General features: G+C 28.2%; 1 protein-coding gene across 1 annotated transcript in view; it reads right to left on the reverse strand.

Annotated features, from left to right (window-relative positions):
* Positions 1-25868, reverse strand: part of LOC142323695 (uncharacterized) — a 337049-nt gene that overhangs the window by 140135 nt on the left and 171046 nt on the right. The gene's annotated exons all lie outside the window — the stretch shown is intronic.

Raw genomic sequence — 25868 nt, forward strand, 5'->3', positions numbered from 1 at the left:
CATTTTTCACACGCTACAAAATTCCACTTCCACCTCCCACTTACGCACAAGCTTCAATCTTATGTGGTGAGATCATCAATCATAAAAAACATAAAATAAGAAACAAGATAAAAAATAATTATATAATTACTTCAATTCTTCTTTGGATTTCAAATTTTTCAAAATCAACCCCAAATTAAAATCGATTACTACTTATTACAAATGTATATTTCTGCGTCGATAAAAAATTGAAATAATAATTGGAATCGAAAAATGAATTAAGTGGGCTTTTGTAAAGTTAGTTTTATTATTTTTTAACAAAAACCCATTTTATTTCAAATTTATCATTTATTAGTTTTTTCTTTAAAACATGCCCAGCAGGATTACAAAAAACAAACGCAAAAATGCGTCTAAAAATAAGTGAATAATAATAAAATAGTCTTAAAAAAAAAAAAAAAATACGCCAAATTTTATTGAACAAATTGAAAGTTAAAACAAAACAAAAGTTAAAGAAATGTTATGAATTTGTAAAAATTAAAAACAGCTGTTTTTAGCACAATAAATTTACGTCTTTGTTAAATACTTTTAATCTACTTAAAAACCAATATGATGTTTTTTAAGTAGATATTTGACAACAGCTCATATTTTTTATTGTTATTATTGAATTATTATTTATCGTAAATTTTTTTTACAATCGGAGGTTAATTAATCACTATATTTAAATTAAAAAAAGAAAAGTTAAAGAAAAAAGGAGATGAAGTCGGATTTGAACCGATGTGCCTTCCCCTTATAAGATCCAAATATTTCATTATTTAAAATTTAATTTGGCTATAACTCTGGAACCAATGAAAATAAATACCACTATGATATACTGTTGAAAAGCTTTCAATGAGAGCTTATTATTGCAGTTAAGAAAAAAATCTAAAATCCAAATTCTTTTAGATTTCGGGCTTTTTTGGACACGTTTGGTACAGTCGATTGCAATCAAAAGGGAAAATGCACAACTAGATGTTACAACAGTCCTAAATCCAAAATTTCAACATCCTACGGCTAATCGTTTTTGAGTTATGCGATTCATACTCATATACGTACCTACAGACGTCACGCCGAAACTAGCCAAATGGATTCAGGGATGGTCAAAATGGATATTTCCGTTGAAATCAGAAAACCGAAATTTTTCGCGATCACAATACTTCCTTTACTTTCTACAAGGAAGTAAAAATACTAATTGTGGTTTATACTGCATTAATTTACAATAAATGGTCAGGTGGTACATGTAAAGTTTATAAAAAAACAAAAAAAAATCAACTTTTATTATAAAAAACAAAACTTGGCCGTTTAATCCTTTCGTACTCAAACAACTTGTCATAGGGAGAAAATATCTAGATTTTTAAACATTGGACTTCTTACAGTGCTTAAAGATTTGTCATTGATGAAACGATTTGAAATATATTATCAACTTAATGGAGCAGAAACACATTTCGAGATGAAATAAGACAATTCTTAGATGATAAATTTACTGTTAAATGGATTGGATATTTAACAGGGCCGGTAAATTGGCCACCTAGATCACCATAACTTACTCCTTTAGATTCTTGTTTATGGGGATGGGTGAAATTCAATGTATACAAGCAAAACGTTGATGCACATGATAAACTGATCGCTAGCATTTTCAATGCGCTGTCCTTTATCAAGATACAAAGATACCTTTAGGTTGGTGACAGAAAATGTAAGAAAACAAGTTGAAGAGTACATCAATGTCATTGGTGGAATTTTCGAACGTTTATTGTAAATTGTTACTTATAGCGCTTTTTAGAACAATAAATTTACAGACCTTTGAAAAATTAAGATACAATTAATTTGTAAAAGTAAATTTAGACTTAATAAAAATTTGACTTCAGAAAACCAAATGTAAGAATATTTTTACTTTTAAGGCTTTGCTGCTATAAAATAGTCAACTGTAATTTTAAATACTTAAAAAATAATTAATAAAATTAATTTTATTTTACTTTTATTCATAATTTTCAAATATTTTTATTTACTTAAAAAACTACTCACTGTTGTTTATGCTGTATTAATACATTATATTTTTAAAAAAAAGAAACTATCAAGTTTAACCCTTATATAACTCCTTAAAATTTCAATATGACCTCATTTCACCAGAGGCACTGAAATCCGTGAGAAATTTTTTCCAAGCCGATAGCTTCGATAACAAAGCATTTTCGGACAAATATTTGTATGAAATTTTTTCCTTATTTCAAGCTCTAGAATCAGTTTCCTTTTCCTCCTGAATCACCTCTGTATATTTTTTAAGAAGCGAGGTATTTCTGTGGGATACATTTACTTTATATTAATCCACATAACACGGTTCCGGGGTTAAAGGTATTACAATAAATAATGGAAGTAAGTGGAAAGAAGCGAGATGGTGGTAACTAGTGGACAACCGGTAGTGGTTAGAGAGGGGGAGTTTGTCCCTTCCTTAATGTACATTACTATTACGTTAAAGATAGTACTTGGACGCGGAAAAATCTTATAAATTTCATCTGTCGATCGCAGGATGTACTTAAAAACACACACACACATACACCCAGAGTACTACAGTAACATAGAATATCTTTGTCTTTGGCTAACTGGTCTCTACTTCCGCCAAACGCACCCTCTGACCTCTTTAAAAAATTGCATCGTAGACAAAACCTGACACTGACTGCCAAATTACTATTTTATGCTGTAATATTTCGCTCTTCTCTTAACTTTTCCATACGTTAGATGTATTCAATTATGCCGGAAAATTATAAGAATTTTTTTAGAAATTGTTTTAAAATTGTTAATTCAGTGATGCCATTTAATTATCAAATACGTTTTAATAGTTATCAATTACAACAGATTTTCCTGTGAAAAAATTCTACGAAATTTAGAGTTAATAAAACTTTAGTTTATAAAAAATGATGAACTACTAAATTGCGAAAGGACTAATAAATTATTTTAGGTCGCCTTTTTAGAAAAAAAAAAAAAACATTTTCTACAAATGATCAAACAGGGAATTCAACCGCAATAGAAATCATTTAATCAAAAAAAAGGTAAGAAAAACTTAGTTTTCATACGTTATTAAGCCGTAAAAGCAAATAAAATTCGAAATACTGATTTTATTTCTATATCATTTACGTTTATACAAAATGTTCATATATTCGCGCAACTATTATTATCCAGTGAAAAGGCTAGTTTAATTATATGATTCAGTAAAGTAACCGGACTATATTTTTATTTATTTTTCCGCTTACATGTCTTAATAAATATACAAAATAATACACACCTTGATGCAGGGATCAACTCGTTACCCCATTTGGCAGCCCTCTCTCATGGATATCAAACCAGGACACGAATCCTTACGAGAAAAATGTTTCAATATTTTAAACATCGTGAATCCAAATGCTATTGTTTAAATAAACGGTTCTGTACACGATAATTCTGTTGGTTGTACTTTCGTGGTTACCATAGAACGTACATACATGTTTGGCCCTCCCAGCATCGCTAGAGTTTTCGTCGCGGATATAATTTATTTTTTACTTTTCAGTGCATTTTTATATTTGTTAATATATTAAATTTTTTTGTTTAAAATTCTCAATTTGATTTAATTCTTATTTTTTACTTTTTAGAGGGTTTTTCTAATTTGTTTCCTTTTTTATTAATGTTAATATTAATATTAGTTAAATAAAAGCTTTTTTAAAAAATAATTTTTTATATGTAATCAAATATATTTTTGTATTTTTTTAAGACTAAAAAAAAGTAAATATACTTATTTTTACACATCCAAGTTACATACGTGTACCAAATTTCAATAATTTTCATACGATAGTTCATGAGAAATGAAAATTTTCAACTAAATGCATGAATTTAGCGTAGGGGTAGCGTGTGGGGATGGGTCATATAAAATTCCGACACCGTAGTGCTGTATTATCATCGAAGTTACATACGTGTACCAAATTTCATTTATTTTCATACGATAGATCAAAAGATATAGCAGTTGCAAGATTTGATTATTCCTAAAGCGAGTTAAATAAAAGCTTTTAAAAATACCACATGTATGTATGTATATGCGTACGTATGCGTGCCGTACTGATTTTTCATACTAGGGATACTTGAGGTACATGGAGCACTTAAGAAAAAAACTTTGGCAAATTTGTTACCTACATTTCAAGTATAAGTAGTCGAAAAAAATTTCAAAAAGTTAATCCCCCACCTATTAAAATTAAATATGTTATTTTTTTGTTTTTTTTTTTTGCTCAGTATCCCTTCGGTTTTAATAATATTTTTAAAATTTTATTATAGTATTTTATACATCATATATAGATATCAATAAATTTTTCAAAATTATTAACCCTGGATCTTAAACAGAAAAGTTTTTTGAAATTTCTATGTTCTGGTTTCAGACTCTATTCGAAGGGGTGCTATATTTTAAGAAAACTTTACTTAAAGATTTAAGTAAAGTTTAGCTTAACCTATATATGAATACTATTAAAAATTTGTTTATTAAATTTTTTACCAACCTCTAAAATATATAATATTCTGTTTTGGCTTTAACTCTTTTAATTTTTGTTATTAAACATTATTTATTTTTCTTTGTCATTTAAAGAAAGTTAACATTTAAGTAGTTCTGGCCCCTATATATACTCGGCCTCCAAAATAAGAAGGAATTATTTATTATTATTATCATAAAAGTTATACACTTTATTTTCTTAATATTTTTTTTTGTATAAAATAATATTTCTACTTACCAACAATTCTTAATATAAGTATCCAAGTGCTTTCGAAGTCACTTTTCCATCATCAGGGATTATTTGAAGTTGTTAATTTAATATTCATGTATATAATTTTTTTATGCATAGTTATAAATTGAAGTTAAAATTGTTACGTTCATATTAGTCGACTGTCAATTAATAAAATCGGTTATACGTTAATAAAAAAGTAACGCCATGTCTGTAAGTTGTTTACGACTATTATGAGATATGAAATAAAATATTACCAACATAATAATTGTTGTATAATTTGTTTATGTATGATATCATTATTGAATTTGAATAATTCGTGCATTAATTTATTATTATTCAAATATATATGATTTTTTTCTAATATGATTGTTTTATGACAATTGTATAGTATTGTCATATTTAAATAAATTTGTTAGGGTTTTATGTCCAGTTTATAAAAGTTGTTTAGCAAAATTAGATCTTTCTTTATTATTTTTAATTATACAATTAATATGTTCTTTAATTCTTACGGAGAACGAACGAATTGTCATTCCGATATATTTTAGGTCGCAGTTTTCAAATTGAAAACATACACTCCTTGTTTTTCTAAATCGTAATTATTATCATGATTTATTGTTATAGAACAATATTCTATTACAATATTTCTTAATATTTGAAAAAAAATATTATCTTTTTTCAATAACATTTTATTGAATTTTTTTAAAAATAATAAAAAAAAATTTTTAGATTTATTTATTTTTTGTTAAGGATCATTTATTTATAATAAAGTTTTTACTAAATTATCCTCATCGAGTAGGGAGACCCCAAAATCAAAAGGTTTTGTTTGAAATTTTAATGCGTAAATTTTAATTTAATAATCATTATAATAAACAAAAAAGCCCCTTTGATACTGGAGTCCCAAAATTAAAAAAAAATCCAAAACATTTTTTGTTCGTTATATTTAAAAATTTATAATTACGAAAATATAAACTATGCTTTAAATGTTTGAATTACAAAGACTTTTCGGCTTTTCCGGAAAGGTTTTGCAATGTAACGTTACGCAAGGTATTATTTATATGACTTGACCTCTGTAGCTAGGAAAGTCAGACAACACTGTGACTGCTTTTTTATTTTATAATTAACTGTAAATTTTGTGGTGCTATATTGATCAAGGTTTTACCATATTTTCCTTTGATTCAAACGGAGAAATGATGGGGAGTTCCTTTTTTTATCCTTGGAGTTACATACCTACTCCGCGGTAATATAACTGGTTATTATTTGTATTGGTCAAAATAAAATGTTCTGGAAAGGTAATATAAGACAAAAGAGAAGGCAACTTGGATTAAAGTTCAAGAAAATGTTCTAGGGTTGTTGGACAGACTTTTTCGTTTGTTTTTGTCCAACAACCTGCCGGTATACTCAACAGTTCTAAAATATATCTGGACCTATGGAACACCGCTAGCATAAGCAATATCGACATCTTACAGCGGTTTCAGAATTAGTCAGCGAGGTGTACAACAGAGGCACCTTGGTTTACAAGGAATAATGAGATCTAGCATTATTTAGGATTACGGCTCGTGCTGGAAGAAATACAACGTTTCAATTCAAAATACAAACTTCGGCTTAACTACCACACAGATCACTCGGCAGTGAATCTACTAAACAATAGCGATGATACTAGAAGGTTGAACCGACTGCAAGTTCTAGATCTAAGTGTCCCTATAGTGTCTTAAAGTGTCTACATCTGTACTCTGCAACTTGTACAGGAAATGGATATATAAAGCAAATTTCAAGTTAGTGTTAATAGTAATAAATAATAATTCAATCGACAATGAAAACGATCTTACAAAAAAAAAAATATAAAAAAAATTGTAAATGATAAAAATTTCTGAATATTGTACAAAAAAGAATTGTGCATCTAATTTAGTATAATTTTTTATACAATATACGGATAAATTCAAGCACTAGTTAAGATTTTTTTAGTTTAAAAATATACCTTAATTAAAATTCTTGTTTTTACAATCTTTATTTATTGCACATTTTTTTATACGCAAATTACGTAACAATGAATTATAACGAATAAATCATGAAAACGGTAATAAATTAGACGTGCATAAATAAAAGTCAACGATTATAATTACTGTTTTATTAGATGGGTGTAAATGTTTTCAGGTTCGGTAGTAATGCAGTTACTCAGACGCAAGATTTAATTTTCATTGTACGCTGTGTGCTGGCCTTTATTTAGTCTTGTAACTTAGGTACTAATTCTGGGGGAAATAAAGTATTAAATTTTAAAAAAAGAAAATGAAAAAATAGTGTGGGTTTTGACCGAAATAAAATTTCATATTTTTACCGAGGTACTCTAGCAAAAACATTTTCTTACAAAAGTTGAGATTTTTTTTTATTAAGATCAAAAATTACCAAAAGTTTTTATTTAATATTTACCTTCCTCCCCCAAAATGACATTATATATATATTTTTTTTTTTGTAGCTTTATCCTGCTTTAATAAAAGAGTTAATCAATAAGCCTTCAAACCACTATAAAATTTTTTGCCCATCCCACTCCAATGGTCTGTAATAAAAAATTTCTTTTTAATTTTCTGAAATTTATTTTAAACTAGCTCTACCCGCCACGCTTCGCTGTGGCACATTGTGGTTGCATGGATGAGAAATGAGAAACAAAACAAAGCATACGTTTCATAGAAGTTTAATTTTGCAATACTTGTGGATATACAATATTTTTTGTTTTTCCACTGTCTGCGTAGATATAAAGGCTATTTGGTTTGCCGACTCGGGAACACGCATCATACAGTTGCCCATGTGAGAAGCAATCTGCATCTAAATCTAAACCACACAATTCTAAAGATTGACCTTCAGCTTTATTGATTGTGATTGCAAATGCCAATCGAATTGGGAATTGCAATCTTTTAAATTAAAATGGTGTATCGGTCGGGATTATGGGTATTCGAGGAATGAGGACATCTTCACCTTTGAAAGGCCCCGTTAAAATCGTTGCTTCCACTACGTTATTCATCAATTCTTAACTGCAAGTCGCGTGCCGTTGCAGAGTTATGGCTGATTAATATTCCGCAACAGGATAATTGTCATTTTTTTATCGAACCGTTGCTAGAATCAATCTAATGAGGAATGTTTTCCCAGTTCCTCCTGGCGCATCCAAGAAGAAGATCTCCCCAACTCCGTCATTTATCATTTGCATTATGCGATCATAAATGCCTTTCTGTTCACGCGTTAATTTGGGAATGTTTGATTGGACATATGATTGAAGATCACCAATGTTTAACTCTGTTCACGGCGTAAATCCACATCAAATGAAGCAATCGCAGCTCGGGTGGGTTGTGGCATTCCCTATTGACTAAGAACTTTATTAGCAATGGCTAAGCACTTGTCTTCAATATTTATCAATGCTTCGTTGTAAATGTCTTCTGTAAATTCCATCGTCATATTGGTATTTTCTAGGCGTACTCTATGCAAAATATCCTCAGCCATATGCGATCGATATCTTTCCCATAACTCTGTGGGAGATAAAGGAAAGCAAGCAGTCAATATAATTGCGAATAATGCACGAATTTGGCTTGGATGTGCAGTGTTGCACGCGTCATTAATACATATATCCCACTGTTGGTCGTTTTATAATAAATTCAGAGCTTGGTGAAAGGCGCAGCTCAATCACGACACGATCACACAAAAGTACCTCGATTAAAGTGAATATTTAATTGAGACTGTTTAATAATCTGAATCAGATGCAAGTGGATACTTTTGTTAACTTTGTTACTTTTGTGGATTAACTTTTTTTGTTAATAAACAATGTAATTGGGAACAGGTATTGTTTCACATGTGACTGCGGTTGTCGTTAGCTAGTATGGCGAGTGTTCCCCTCGCTTCCGGCAGATGGCGCGGTCACTGGTACACAGCTGACCGTTAAAAAAACTGTTTTCTCGCGGTCGCGGGTATGTGACTTATGCGAAAAATAGATAAAAACAATCTTTGATGCGGGTTATATATCATGCTAAAATTTGAGCTCAATCGGTGCAGAACATTTTGAGTTTTTGAAGCGTACACAAACGAACTTAACATTTTTATATATAAAGATTTGTGGGCTGCGAAAAAAGCCCACAGTCGTGCGAAAAAACACATCATTTTAAATGCATACAAAAGCAGAGTAATGCTTACAAATTACAGAATAATCAAACGGCGTTGATTTCAGATGTTAATAAACTGCTAACGTAAGTAGAAGTTGTGCTGCTTCAGTGTACAACGTGATTCTCGAGTATGAATCTATTAATGAATTACGGTCACCAAAGAAAACAAAACCCCGCAGGTCAATTGAGAAAAAGGTGAGATTTTGATAAAAACGCGATTCGTAAAAAAAATTACACGAATTTGAATTATTTAGAAATAGTTTAGCGGTGTATTATGTCCTTTGGAAGAGAATTCTGTTATTGTCTTCGACCACGCTTCTTATCATTAAACGAAAATAATTCCAGCCGTGTTATAGAAAAACAATGATATCAAAATGTGGCTTAGTTCAAATGAAATAATTTTTGAAGAGGTTTAAGTTAATTTTCAATCATTGCAAAGGGTTTCGCGTATTAAAAGTAATTATAGTCCGTGTAAAATTGGTTTGACACACAACGCCATATTGGTAAGTCGAGTTTTTATTTGGCTCCTAACGAATATGTTTGCCGGCCTCCGTGGCGCGAGTGGTAACGTCTCGGACTTTAATCCGGTGGTTCCGAGTTGGAATCCCGGTCAGGATTCCAACTCGGAATCACCTTTTTATATGCTATAAATTTTCATACGATATTTTTTTCATACGCTATAAATCATTCATATCATCATCTGAAGGAATGCATAACGGTGGTTTCGGAGGTTAGAAAAAACAAAAAAAAACGAATACTTAGTTGTGTGGTTTCAGTGTTACTATTTGTGAATTTTGTTCTTTGCTTTTACATAGCAAAGAACGCTAAATGACCAAAAACGATTGTTTGGTCATATATATGTAAAAAAAATAACCTAACAAAGGATTTTTTGGTCATTATGTAGGGATATTATTTTCTGTGTATTTGGTTATTTCGACTTTTTATGTTTCCATAGTCTTAAGTCTATCTGGGCAATAAGAAAGTTGGGTGTTTTAATTTATTTACTATAAGTCATCCTTCTTGGTGGCTTTTCTTTTTGTTTTGGTGGTTTTTTTAAAAAATAAAATACAAATGTTTTAGCTATTAAATATAATTCAAAGAAATTTGTTACTTAATCAGTTGTGATTTTGTTTACATTGGCAACGGCCATACGGGCTCTTTGTGATTGGTCGTTGTGTTTGACAGCGGCCATCTCGCATTGATCCGATTGGTTTTCCTTTGTTTACATTTCCATCTGATTTATTAGCCTCTTATTTATTAAAAAACTGTACAAATTAAAAATAGATAGATAGATTTATTAAAAATAGATGAAAACAATCTTTGATGCGGGTTTATATATCGTGCTAAAATTTGAGCTCAATCAGTGCAGAACATTTTGAGTTTTTGAAGCCGTACACAAACGAACTTAACCTTTTTATATATATATATATAGATTTAAATCCATCTCTCAAGTTACCCATTGCATTTAAAATGTAAAAATCTTAATTTTTTTATGGTCCTTATACTCTTAGTATTTCTTGGAAAAAGAAATTAGCCATAGATTGTCACCCTCTTCCGAGAAAATTACAACTTTTGTTTTTTTTCCGAATTATGGCTATGTGTTTGTGTTTCAAACAAATATAAAAAGTATTTTTTTAAATTTATCACCACAGGGAATATTTTCTTAAAAATTAATTTTATCCAAATGCATCTGGGTATGGTAACCCCCAAAATGAAAACATTTTAATGTTCAAAACGTATTTTTTAAACAATAAAGTCAGTAAGATAATTTAGTATAAAAAAAAAATCGAAAAAGGTTTTTAAACTTCGGTTTTAATTTTTTGAGAATCAATTTTAGTCAATATTTTAATTAATAAGTCCCCTGATGCATGAACCACCAAATTTTCAATAAGTCGGAAACATATTTTTCGATATTATTGGTACTAATATTAAATTTTTTTTGTTATTGCTTTATTTCGTGGGTATTTTGGCTTCAAAAATTAAAATTAAAAGATTTAAATATAATCAAACAAATAATTTTATATTTAATTTAAAAGTTGTTTTTTTCATGTCGATGAATTCTGAAGCTGGCTTAATTGAACATTTTTGCTTAAAATTTGGTAACGCATTCATAAGTTGTATTTTTTCATTCTCTCGGCTACTAAAGTTTACATTTTTGAGGTTTTTGGATATTCATAAAGCATTTTTTATTAATTAAAAAAAAATCATAACTTTAGTTATTGTTTTTTAACCAAAAGGAATAATTTTATCTTAAAGATACAAACAGTTATTAAAAAGATTGTATGAAGACAACTTCCTTCTTGGTGTAGCCAGAACGATTCTGAAAAATGAATTTCGTAACTTTCCAGGCTGGGCCGGTCAATTTATTCAATTCATTGCCAGCTTTTTTCCTTTAACATTTTGTCCATGGGAGGATATTTAAGAATTTTTTCATAATCTCTGGTAATTTTGTTGTTTAAGTTTAACTGTTACAAAAAATATTGCATTAAATAAAATCGGTTCACCACATTTAAAAACCTTATGGCGTATTTGAAACAAAAATCTGTCAAGGGCATAGCCGGTAATGTTAAGTAACCTTTTGCTGACTTTTTAATAGTTTGAAAAAAAAATTAGTGAAAATTTTCAAATAGCAGAAGTTAAAAAACATAAACATAGACGAGAATTTTCTATCTTTCTATTTATATATATACGTAAGTATTTTTTTAAATAAAGTGAAGTACACAAATTATATATTAAGGTTAAGATGGATTTACAGAATTCTTTCCAGTGAATCTGCGTAAGATTTGGAGTCGGAGGGATATAAGCATGAAAGGATCGTACTTTGAAATGAATTAAGCTCAGCAGAGTTTTATTAATACAGTTCAGAATATATATTAAAGGGAGAAGGTTGACGTGGGAGACAGGAGCGAATTGACGATTGTATATGATGACAATTCGTTGTTAAAACGGTTGAACTGTTAAAGTGGATCAAGAGATTTATTTTAAATATAGGGAAACAAGCGACTAGCAACGCTCGACGGCTTTATTTTAATACCTTATATAAATTTTTTGAGTTATTTACTGATCTTGGATCGTTAAAATAAAATGATGTATATTAAAATTTTCCTTTAGTTCCTTTAACTAACACTATATTTATTTTGTATTAATATTATTGGTAACTTGATTGCATATTAACATGTACTATAGATTTTTCTTTGTTTATAATGTTTCTGGAATCGTTTTATTGTGTAAGCTTGTTTCATTACATATTTACGTTTCACACAAAATTAACGTAAATCACATGATTATTTGTAATGAATACTAATTAGTTGGTATAATTACGAATAAAATTACTAAAAATCTGTTCTATCTATCTATACATCTCTTTCTCTCTTTGTGTGTGTGTGTGTGTGTGTGTGTGTGTGTGTGTGTGTGTGTGTGTGTGTGTGTGTGTGTGTTCATACGATCTTTCCGTATGAATGGTCAATTCAGCTTATACAAAACTTTGTTCAAAAGATCTGATGTGAACAACACATGACTTCCTTGTACGCCTATTAAATTACATTTACACATTTTTTTTTAAATGAAAAGTATATAAAATTTTATTTCATTATAAACTTTTGATATTTCTTTACTTTTTTTTAATTTTTATTATTCATCATAAATTCTTTTTTACACTGAGAAGTTAATAATTATTATTAAATCAATATACTTAAATTAAAAAAAAAGTTTAAAAAAATGAGATATACGATTCGAACAGATGTGCCTTCTCCCAAGATCCAAATATTTCATTAATTAAAATTTTATTTGGTTAAAAATCTGGATCCAATGAAAATAAGTACCACTTATGATATATTGTTGAAAAGCTCTCAATGAGGGCTTATTACTGCAGTCAAGAAAAAGTCCAAAATCCAAATGTTTTTGAATTTTGGGTTTTTTCGACATTTTTGGTTCAGTCCATTGCAATCAAAAGGGGAGGTGCAAAACCAGATGTTACAACAGTCCTAAATCCAAAATTTCAACATCCTGCGGCTAATAATTTTTTAGTTATGCGAGATACATATGTACGTACAGACGTCATGCCGAACTAGTCAAAATGGATTCAGGGATGGTCAAAATAGATATTTCCGTTGAAATCTGAAAATCGAAATTTTTCGCGATCACAATACTTCCTTTACTTTGTACAAGGAAGTAAAAAGTTACTTAATGTATGTCATGAAGTAAATATTTTACAAAGAGATATTATGATCTCTTTTGATAGCCTGGCCGAAGTGTACGATTAGAAAATTAAATGATATTCAAGAGACAGTTTAATATATTTTTCGGTTATATATACCACAAATTATTAAATCAACGAGAAGATAAAAGATAGTATAGAATAACTATTCATCGATGTCTATGAATGTGCATGAAGGAATGCATTGATAACAAGTGTTACATAGGCTTACTGCTCGTATACACAGCATTCGATCAGATTGAGGTTTTAGTGTGGGAGGGTGGAGGGGAAGTGCATCATATAGACAGGAGTTGACTTCATATCAGGGGCGATAAGTAGTGTATAGCGTATATAAGGTACTCGATTCAGAAAGGAGTGGCTTCCCCTGTAAAAATACAATACAATACAAAACGAAGAAAACAATAAGTTAATTGTTATGCTACACTTTTTAGTACTAGTAAAAGTAGCTGGAAGGAGGGGGTACGCAATTCGCTCGGCTGTGTGAAGATGAAGACTGCACATTCTTCAACCCTCCTCTCCGTGTGTATACATCATATATATATATATATATATAAGATTGTAGGCTGTAACAACAGAGCACCACTCGTCAACAGGAAGCGAGTGGTAAGTGCCTACTATAAAATTTACAGTGATAATATAAGACACGCGCTACATAATAAAAAAAGAGCATAGGGTGAGGAGGGGACTATTTAATTCTATTTACTAACCACCAATGCTGCCCATTCATTGTGTGTTTGTCAATGGAACCACCATTCATAAACATTTCATGGGGTGGGAGGAATAATGAGCCGACGAATCATCACTACCTGTAAATTTCTTTTGATGTTATTTACTTTTCGTCTGCGTATTATTAATATTTTACTCTAAGAAAGTTCTTCAATTTTTCCATTATGTTTTTTTTTTTTAAATTGCAAACTATTTTAGTGTTTTAGAGATGAAAATAGCTTTTTATTTCTCGATCTTAACGCATGTTTTAAAAGCGTATGGGATATTTTAAGAAAAATTTAACTAAAACAGTAGAGAATCTATAAATTGATTTATAAGATAAATAAATTTAATTTATAATATGTAGTGCAACTTTGAAGAACTGATGACACTAGAAAAAAAGAAGTATTTGATTCATTATAGTTATGAAAGACCAAAGAACTCTACCGTAGCCCAGCACTACTCTAACTAGAAACAAAATTTGAAAATCAGAGAAAGCAAATTTTTAAAACATACTAGGGTTTATGTAGTTAGAAAAACGTACTCTATAAAAAATGATATTTAATTTTTCAAAAAAAGTTCGATAAGCCATTTTAGAAATAATTTACATTTATTAAAATTTTCAATCGTAAGATTATTTAGCAGATACATATATTTTTTAAATTTCGTTTAAGGAAGAGAGCCCATATTTCTTTATTGAAAATACGTTTATTCTATGCAACCTTTTGAACGAGAGATCATAGTAGGCAATCTATATTAGAAGTTCGAATAATTTCTACCGCTTCAAGCTAATTTACCGTTTTCGATTCCGATTTTAAAATGATGATGTTGCTTGGGTTTAGTTAATAGTTTTATTATTATTTTATTTAAAGAAAAATTATGAATGAATGATTTTATTTCTCGCAAAATAATCGATATGTAGCTTATTATTTTACAAAATTTGAACTTATATCCAAAAGGGATATTTACGTTTTAATATTTTTTTTCTTATCACTACTCTTTAAGATTAGTTGACTTATTGATGCTTAAAGATTGAATACAAAGCGAAAATCAGGTACTCCTTAGGGTTATTTGTGTAAGGAGAAACCAATAAATATTTGTTAAAACAAAGAAGTTATTCTGGATACAGAACACAATAATAAAAATATAAAATTAACGAATTCTTATTTATTTTCCAATGCATATCATAACGTACATGTACATTATTCCATTAAACCAACAATCATAAGGGTACTAATAACAGAGTGTACCCGTCAATCTCAGATTAATTACTTTATGAGTAGTAATGACCACGTTTGATGTAAAATATTTCGAAAACTTTATAAAAAATATAAATATCTCAGTGGAAGGAACCCTCTCTCTCTATACAAAAACATTAAAGAATGGTTACGGGATTTTTTATAAATTGTCTGTACTTTAAATTTCTTACCTAACATATACTAATAATTTTTTTGTTGTAATTTCCTAAGTATAATAATATTTAATAAATAAGCATGTTTAATACTTACTATGTATTAATTACCTAATAAATAAACATGTTTAGTTATTAATTTCCAGTATATACTAATGATCGTTTAAATATCAAATGTTGCACTTAGATTTAGCTTTTAAGCGACGAGTTTTGACCATTTTCTATTTTCAAATTTTTACTATAAACCTTTAGCACAACTAAATATAAAATAAGTTTTGAATTAAATACGGAATATTCCGAAAATTAGTTAACTATTTTGAATTCAAATTCTTTTGTGGGTTTTTACAAGTTACGAGTTTTTTAAATTAAATTTTTCTGGTTTTCATTGAAAATATCTGTAGATTAAATTTCAGGAAAAAACAGATGAATTCTATTACCTGAATATAATTGTATTTGGGTGATCTGTGCATTTTACTTTCCCAGCTATAACGATTTATAAAGATTATAAATTACCAAAAATCTTAATATAATATTTACCTCCTTCTCCAAAAAAGACTATATTTTTTTGTCGCTATATTTCGCTTCAGAAAAGGACTTAGCAGAAGTTTTTTGACGGTACATTTTACATATCTAAAGTTTTTCAAACCACTATAAAAATTGTTTACCCATCTGCCTCCAATCTTCTGTGGTAACAAAAAACTTTTTTAATTTAAAAAAAAGTAATTTAAATCCATCTAGCAAGTTATCCATTTCATTTAATATGAATTTTTTATAGATATATCTTACTCTTTAGTATTCTTAGAAAATAAAATTATATTTAAATTAGAATTTTTCCCCTTCCTATAAAATTACGCTTGTTTATTTAGAATTAAGTTATTTTGTAAATTTATTATCATTTAGGGATCATTTTCTTAAAAATTAAATTTACCCGAATGCTTCCCCATGAGTATTGTAAGCCCTCAAAATGAAAAAATTCCAGCTTCAAATTTTTAATGCTCAAACCGTGTTTTGTTAAACAATAAAATCACTAAAGCAATTTGATATCTCTCCCCTGATGGTGAGCTCCCAAATTAAATTTTAAAAAAATTAAAGAAAAATCTAAAACTATTTTTTCAAAAATAAAATGTTTTCGTGGCTACGCCGGTTAATACAGTTCATTGCTTTATTGTGCTCCTGTATTTTTAGAACGAATGAAATTTTTTTATTTAACAGGTCTTAAAAGGTTTGTTTCAGTTATGAGGATTATATTCTATGCGCCATTTATATCCATCTAAATAAAGAATTGTATATGTAATTTTACTAATCCTGAAACTTAAAATGGCTTGTAAAATAAAATGTAAGTGGCTAAAATTGACTTGGATAAGGTTTTATAACTGTATTATTCATGTAAAATGGTGAAAAAAAAATTAATAATACGTATAATTTAAGTAATAAACCTCGTATATACGAAGTAATAATTTAAATTTATTTTAATTGTACCACTAGGAATTTATTAAAAAATATACCTTTTACTTAAAAAATAAATTATTTATAAAATTTTACCTACTATATTGGTTCCTTTTTACTTCCTTATACGAAGTAAAGGAAGTATTGTAATCGCAAAGAATTTCGGTTTTCAGCTTTCAGCGGAAATATCCATTTTGATCATCCCTGAATCTACTTTGACAAGTTTCGGCGTGACATCTGTATGTACGTATGTGCATATTTATCGCGCATAAATCAAAAGTGATTAGCCGTAGAATGTTGAAAATTTGGATTGAGGACTGTTGTAACAACCCCCTTTTTATTGCAATCAACTGAACCAAAGATGCCCAAAAAAGTCCAAAATAAAAACTAATTGAATTTTTAACTTTTTCTTAACTGCAGTAATAAGCCCTCATTGAAAGATTTTCAACGATATATCATAAGTGGTACTTACTTATATTTCCATTGGTTCTACAGTTATAGCCAAATAAAATTTTAATTAATGAAATATTTGGGTCTTAAAAAGGAAATTCGAATCCGACCTCATATCCTTTTTGTTTTTTTTAAACTTTTTTTTATAATTTAAATATATTGATTTATTAATAATTTAAACCTCTGATTGTAAAAATATGTTTACGATAAATAATAATTCAATAACAATAAAAAATAAAAAATATCAGAAGTTATTAGTGAAATAAAATTTTATACACTTTTAAAAATGTATCTATGTAATTTAATAGGCGTACAAGGAAGTCACGTGGGATCCACATCAGATTTTTTGTAACACGGGTTAATAATAATGGAAAATATTACTTTTTTAACTTGAAAGATATGAAAAGTAATGTTTTACAGGTTTATTAGAACTAAACATTTAATTTAATTATATCTGTTCATTTAAATTTAGAATACTGCCGAATTAAGAAGTTCTCTCTTCAACCGATTATGCTACTCCTAGAATAGTATATTGTTGACAAAGAGAATTTCTTTCATAGTCCACCGGGCTGGTGTAGTGGTCAATTCATCGTCACAAATCAGTTGTTTAACAGCTGATTTTCAAAGTCGATGGATCTGAGGTTGAAATCATAGTAAGAGTTAGTTGCTTTTACAAAGATTTGAATACTAGACAATGAATGCTAGTGTACGTTGGTGATTGGGGTTCAATAATTCTCACGTCCCAGGAATGGTCGGCCTGATCTATACAAGACTGGATATCATTTAAAAGTCGTACATATCATCTGAATGGGCCACGGGTGTTTTACTTATTGTTCACTAGATAAACAGATTGCAACGTATATATTAGGAAAAAAATTTATTTTTTAAGTAAAAGGTATATTTTTTAATAAATTTGTGTGCAGAATTCTTTCTTGGCGTTACTTAAAATATGTAGATAAATAAAAATATACAGTAGTTTTGCAGGGCGTTGATTATGAATCAGTCACAACATGTTTATATATATATATTATATATAATTTAGCTATATATATAGCTAAATATTTGTGAGAAATTATAATTTCTTGCTCAAATGGTTTTCGAGATGCGAGACTAAAACTCTTTATAAATAATGTTGAATATCTCTCTACCCTTCAATTCGATCAACTTAAAACTTTGGAATTTTAAATAACTAATAAGCGCTTTCATTAGGGATATTCAACATTATTTCCAAACAATTTTTACCTCGTATCTTAAAAACCCGTTAATAATTAAACCTATCGATTTTATTTTACATAATGTATGTTATATGAACGAAAACATATGCAGAAATAATATTAACATTTGTTAAGGACCTAGAACAAACTCCGTTTTATTAGTAAAAAAATCGAAACACTAATTCACATACCAAACTTCTCCTACCACTGTATCGTTATTAAAAAAAAAAAAAGTAAAAAGAAATCTTTTATCGTTTCAGATTCATTGCTCCTACGTTAAAAATTATGAATGTGTTTGTAAAACTAAAAACAATCTATACATCTAATCTGCAAGAATGATTTACCGTTCTTATTATTTAAGAACATCTGTTTATTATTTAATTTTTTTTTATTAATTCTACATGTAAAATATTAAAATATTTTATTCAAATTAAATATTTTTTCTTTTAATTTAAAAAAAATTATGCGCATAAATGAATACTATCTTTGCTTTATAACAAATACAACGGCGTCTTAAGAAAATATTATATATGTATTTTAATCTACGCGTTTAAATGCTAAAAATAATATGACAGCTGTTGATATTGTCACATGTGGAGTTTCAACATATTGTTGTAAAATTATATATATTTTTGTAATTTATTACATATTTATTTACATACACACATAAAGAGTTCTTATTAACATAATTTAAAACTTTTTTTTACACTGGACGAGGGAGTAATTTAAATCCTGTAATAATTAAGCGAACGAAATCATCTCTCTGCATTTTTAAAAGGGTCAATTGCTATATATAGCCTATATTTAAATCAGTTGTTTAATATTACCTAAATGAAAAATAAGTACTCTTAACAGATACATAGTTATTTATTTATTTTCATCCAATAAAAGCTTTAGGGGATGAAAATAAATATTCCGTTTGTTTAATATTACCCGAATGAAAAATAAGTACTCTTAATAAATACATAGTTATTTATTTATCTTCATCCATTAAAACCAATAATGGGTGAAAATAAATACGCCATTTATTTAATTTTGGCTGAGGCCTAATCACCATTATTTAGAGATTAATTGTTGTGCTCTATTTATAGATGTGCATCATGTTACATTTGAGTAGCTGAATAGATTGAATTGAATTCAAAGCCCGATTCGCAGTATATATTTATTTATTTACTTTTTGATTTGCGGGATATTAGTACATTATGCAACAAGCTTATAATGACGTTAATAAATGAGTGCGAAGTAAGTTAAGATATGAACACTGACTAGTGCCGTAAACTTTCCAAAGGTGCAGCAATGGCCATTATAAGAAGAGCCGCATGTCGTTTTTTTCTACGGCGGAGAAAATATTGGGATTCTTGATTTAAATCGATGATAGAATACATTATTAACGTAATATTTTTTTTTTTTTTTAAATAAAAATCAAACAATACATTTCTTGGCAATAGGTGTTAAAAACATTTCTTCTTCAGAATTCATTATTAATAAAACCAAATATAATTAAAGGATAAACAGTGTATTATAGAAACTTAGTTTACTATTGGTGTACCTTAAACTTAACATCTGCTTGATAACTACTAAATCTGATTACAATCACAGTAAAAAAACAACCAATACATTAAACCCGCATCTGATCAGTCAGTGGTTGAAAAATAGACTTTTGACCGGTTCCAGCCACGGAATTCAAAGTTATAATACAGCCGTAGAAAAAAATTGTTTAAAGTTCAGAAATGAATGGGAGATAAAACATAGTTTTAAATCGTAAAAAAAAATTTAATCCATGAAAAAATAGAATATCGGATGATTCAAAAATAACTTCACAAATTAAAAAGCATATAAAAATTAATTGATATAACTTAGATTCAGGTTACACGTTTCATATTATAAACTGACTTGAAAAAAAAAGTGTAATTGATAAAAAAAAAAAAAATCAACATTTTTAGTAAAAATAATTGGGATCCTATGTGACCCTCTTGCTCGACAGCTATATCGCACGTCATTTTTAATAACAGTAACAACCTGGAAAATAGACAAAAGTATCAACGGTTATAAAAGTTCCAAAAATACATTTTTAATTAAGTTTGATCCCACGGAACGTTTTTGAAAATCGTCATCTTCATTAATATTAGATACAATTGGGGTTTCAATCTTGAAAATTAAAGTTTAAAAACATTTGGTATATTAACTACGGGTCTGATTCAGCCCTTTTGTTTTTTGGGTCTTAAAAGTCTATTTATTAGAGTAATTAATTATTATTTCAAAAGGTTGGTCGATTCGGCGCATTTTTCTATTTAACAACTTTAAAATATTATAGTTTCCACCACACACACACACACACACACACACACACACACACACACACACACACACACACACACACACACACACACACACACACACACACACACACACACACACACACACACACACACACACACACACACACACACACACACACACACACACACACACACACACACACACACACACACACACACACACACACACACACACACACACACACACACACACACACACACACACACACACACACACACACACACACACACACACACACACACACACACACACACACACACACACACACACACACACACACACACACACACACACACACACACACACACACACACACACACACACACACACACACACACATATATATATATATATATATAATGTTCAGATTCCAATCATTTCTTCTTTATTAATAAAAATAAACTACATTCTTCTTACTCCTTTATATGTGAAGTTGTTACAGTTCAGTTACTAGCTGACATTTATTTTACTTTTTATTAATTTCTTGTATTGTTTAATACAGATTCAAATTTCACAAAGTAAACATGATGTTATAACTTTGTTTTTAGACATTCACATGAAGATTAAACACATCAAAAATTAAGAAGATATTTTCATTTTTTTACAGAAAAAAAAAAATTATATATAGTGAACCTCATTGTTACTCCAATTTTACCCTTTAAATTCAGAATTTAAAAAAATTTTTCTTAGTGTATAGAAAGAATTTGTGTGCAGAATTCTTTCTTGGTGATACTTACATCTTAAAAAAAATATGTAGATAAATTTTCTAAAATTTATCTTCAGTAGTTTTGCTGGGCGGTGATTATGAATCAGTCACAACATGTTTATATATATACATATATATATATATATATATATATATATATATAGAGAGAGAGCTAAAGATTTGTGAGATATTTTAATTTCTTGCTCAAATGGTTTTCGAGATGCGAGACTAAAACTCTTTATAAATAATGTTGAATATCTCTCTACCCTTAAATTCGATCAACTTAATATTTTGGAATTTTAAATAACTAATAAGCGCTTTCATTAGGGATATTCAACATTATTTCTAAACAAATTATACCTCGTATCTTGAAAACCCGTAGATAATAAAACCTATCGATTTTATTTTACATAATATACGTTATATGAACGAAAACATATGCAGAAATAATATTAACATTTGTTAAGGACCTAGAACACAAACTCCGTTTTATTAGTAAAAAAATCGAAAAACTAATTCACATACCAAACTTCTCCTACCACTGTATCGTTATTAAAAAAAAAAAAAGTAAAAAGAAATCTTTTATCGTTTCAGTTTCATTGCTCCTACGTTAAAAATTATGAATGTGTTTGTAAAACTAAAAACAAACTATACATCTAATCTGCAAGAATGATTTACCATTCTTATTATTTAAGAACATCTGTTTATTATTTTAATTTTTTTTATTAATTCTACATGTAAAATATTAAAATATTTTATTCAAATTAAATATTTTTTCTTTTAATTTAAAAAATTTAAAAGAATTATGCGCATAAATGAATACTATCTTTGCTTTATAACAAATACATCGGCGTCTTAAGAAAATATTATATATATTTTTTAATCCCCGCGTTTAAGTGCTAAAAATAATATGACAGCTGTTGATATTGTCACATGTGGTGGTTCAACATATTGTTGTAAAATTATATATATTTTTGTAATTTAATACATATTTATTTACATACACAAATAAAGAGTTCTTATTAACATAATTTAAAAATTTTTTACATTGGACGAGGGAGTAATTTAAATCCTGAAATAATTAAGGGAACGAAATCATCTCTCTGCATTTTTAAAAGGGTCAATTGCTATATGTAGCCTATATTTAAATCAGTTGTTTAATATTACCTGAATGAAAAATAAGTACTCTTAATAGATACATAGTTATTTATTTATTTTCATCCATTAAAACCATTAGTGCATGAAAATAAATACTCCGATTGTTTAATATTACGTGAATGAAAAATAAGTACTCTTAATAAATACATAGTTATTTATCTTCATCCATTAAAACCAATAATGGGTGAAAATAAATACACCATTTATTTAATTTTGGCTGAGGCCTAATCACCATTATTTAGAGATTAATTGTTGTGCTCTATTTATAGATGTGCTTCATGTTACATTTGAGTAGCTGAATAGATTGAATTGAATTCAAAGCCCGATTCGCAGTATATAATTATTTATTTACTTTTTGATTAAGGCTGATGTCAAATTAAGATTGACGTATTTTTTTTATGCGGGATATTAGTACATTATGCAACAAGCCTATAATGACGTTAATAAATGAGTGCGAAGTAAGTTAAGATATGAACACTGACTAGTGCCGTAAACTTTCCAAAGGTGCAGCAATGGCCATTATAAGAAGAGCCGCATGTCGTTTTTTTCTACGGCGGAGAAAATATTGGGATTCTTGATTTAAATCGATGATAGAATACATTATTAACGTAATATTTTTTTTTTTTTTTAAATAAAAATCAAACAATACATTTCTTGGCAATAGGTGTTAAAAACATTTCTTCTTCAGAATTCATTATTAATAAAACCAAATATAATTAAAGGATAAACAGTGTATTATAGAAACTTAGTTTACTATTGGTGTACCTTAAACTTAACATCTGCTTGATAACTACTAAATCTGATTACAATCACAGTAAAAAAACAACCAATACATTAAACCCGCATCTGATCAGTCAGTGGTTGAAAAAATAGACTTTTGACCGGTTCCAGCCACGGAATTCAAAGTTATAATACAGCCGTAGAAAAAAATTGTTTAAAGTTCAGAAATGAATGGGAGATAAAACATAGTTTTAAATCGTAAAAAAAAATTTAATCCATGAAAAAATAGAATATCGGATGATTCAAAAATAACTTCACAAATTAAAAAGCATATAAAAATTAATTGATATAACTTAGATTCAGGTTACACGTTTCATATTATAAACTGACTTGAAAAAAAAAGTGTAATTGATAAAAAAAAAAAAAATCAACATTTTTAGTAAAAATAATTGGGATCCTATGTGACCCTCTTGCTCGACAGCTATATCGCACGTCATTTTTAATAACAGTAACAACCTGGAAAATAGACAAAAGTATCAACGGTTATAAAAGTTCCAAAAATACATTTTTAATTAAGTTTGATCCCACGGAACGTTTTTGAAAATCGTCATCTTCATTAATATTAGATACAATTGGGGTTTCAATCTTGAAAATTAAAGTTTAAAAACATTTGGTATATTAACTACGGGTCTGATTCAGCCCTTTTGTTTTTTGGGTCTTAAAAGTCTATTTATTAGAGTAATTAATTATTATTTCAAAAGGTTGGTCGATTCGGCACATTTTTCTATTTAACAACTTTAAAATATTATAGTTTCCACCACACACACACACACACACACACACACACACACACACACACACACACACACACACACACACACACACACACACACACACACACACACACACACACACACACACACACACACACACACACACACACACACACACACACACACACACACACACACACATATATATATATATATATATATATATATATAATATATTATATTATATATATATATATATATATAATGTTCAGATTCCAATCATTTCTTCTTTATTAATAAAAATAAACTACATTCTTCTTACTCCTTTATATGTGAAGTTGTTACAGTTCAGTTACTAGCTGACATTTATTTTACTTTTTATTAATTTCTTGTATTGTTTAATACAGATTCAAATTTCACAAAGTAAACATGATGTTATAACTTTGTTTTTAGACATTCACATGAAGATTAAACACATCAAAAATTAAGAAGATATTTTCATTTTTTTACAGAAAAAAAAAAATTATATATAGTGAACCTCATTGTTACTCCAATTTTACCCTTTAAATTCAGAATTTAAAAAAATTTTTCTTAGTGTATAGAAAGAATTTGTGTGCAGAATTCTTTCTTGGTGATACTTACATCTTAAAAAAAATATGTAGAGAAATTTTCTAAAATTTATCTTCAGTAGTTTTGCTGGGCGGTGATTATGAATCAGTCACAACATGTTTATATATATACATATATATATATATATATATATATATATATATATATATATATATATATATAGAGCTAAAGACTTGTGAGAAATTTTAATTTCTTGCTCAAATGGTTTTCGAGATGCGAGACTAAAACTCTTTATAAATAATGTTGAATATCTCTCTACCCTTAAATTCGATCAACTTAATATTTTGGAATTTTAAATAACTAATAAGCGCTTTCATTAGGGATATTCAACATTATTTCCAAACAAATTTTACCTCGTATCTTGAAAACCCGTTAATAATAAAACCTATCGATTTTATTTTACATAATGTATGTTATATGAACGAAAACATATGCAGAAATAATATTAACATTTGTTAAGGACCTAGAACAAACTCCGTTTTATTAGTAAAAAAATCGAAACACTAATTCACATACCAAACTTCTTCTACCACTGTATCGTTATTAAAAAAAAAAAAAGTAAAAAGAAATCTTTTATCGTTTCAGATTCATTGCTCCTACGTTAAAAATTATGAATGTGTTTGTAAAACTAAAAACAAACTATACATCTAATCAGCAAGAATGATTTACCATTCTTATTATTTAAGAACATCTGTTTATTATTTAAATTTTTTTTATTAATTCTACATGTAAAATATTAAAATATTTTATTCAAATTAAATATTTTTTCTTTTAATTTAAAAAAATTATGCGCATAAATGAATACTATCTTTGCTTTATAACAAATACATCGGCGTCTTAAGAAAATATTATATATATTTTTTAATCTCCGCGTTTAAATGTTATAAATAATATGACAGCTGTTGATATTGTCACATGTGGTGGTTAAACATATTGTTGTAAAATTATATATATTTTTGTAATTTAATACATATTTATTTACATACACACATAAAGAGTTCTTATTAACATAATTTAAAACTTTTTTTTTACATTGGACGAAGGAGTAATTTAAATCCTGTAATAATTAAGTGAACGAAATCATCTCTCTGCATTTTTAAAAGGGTCAATTGCTATATGTAGCCTATATTTAAATCAGTTGTTTAATATTACCTGAATGAAAAATAAGTACTCTTAATAGATACATAGTTATTTATTTTCATCCAATAAAAGCTT

Source organism: Lycorma delicatula, chromosome 4 (genome assembly GCF_047948215.1).
Source record: "Lycorma delicatula isolate Av1 chromosome 4, ASM4794821v1, whole genome shotgun sequence".
NCBI lineage: Eukaryota > Metazoa > Arthropoda > Insecta > Hemiptera > Fulgoridae > Lycorma > Lycorma delicatula.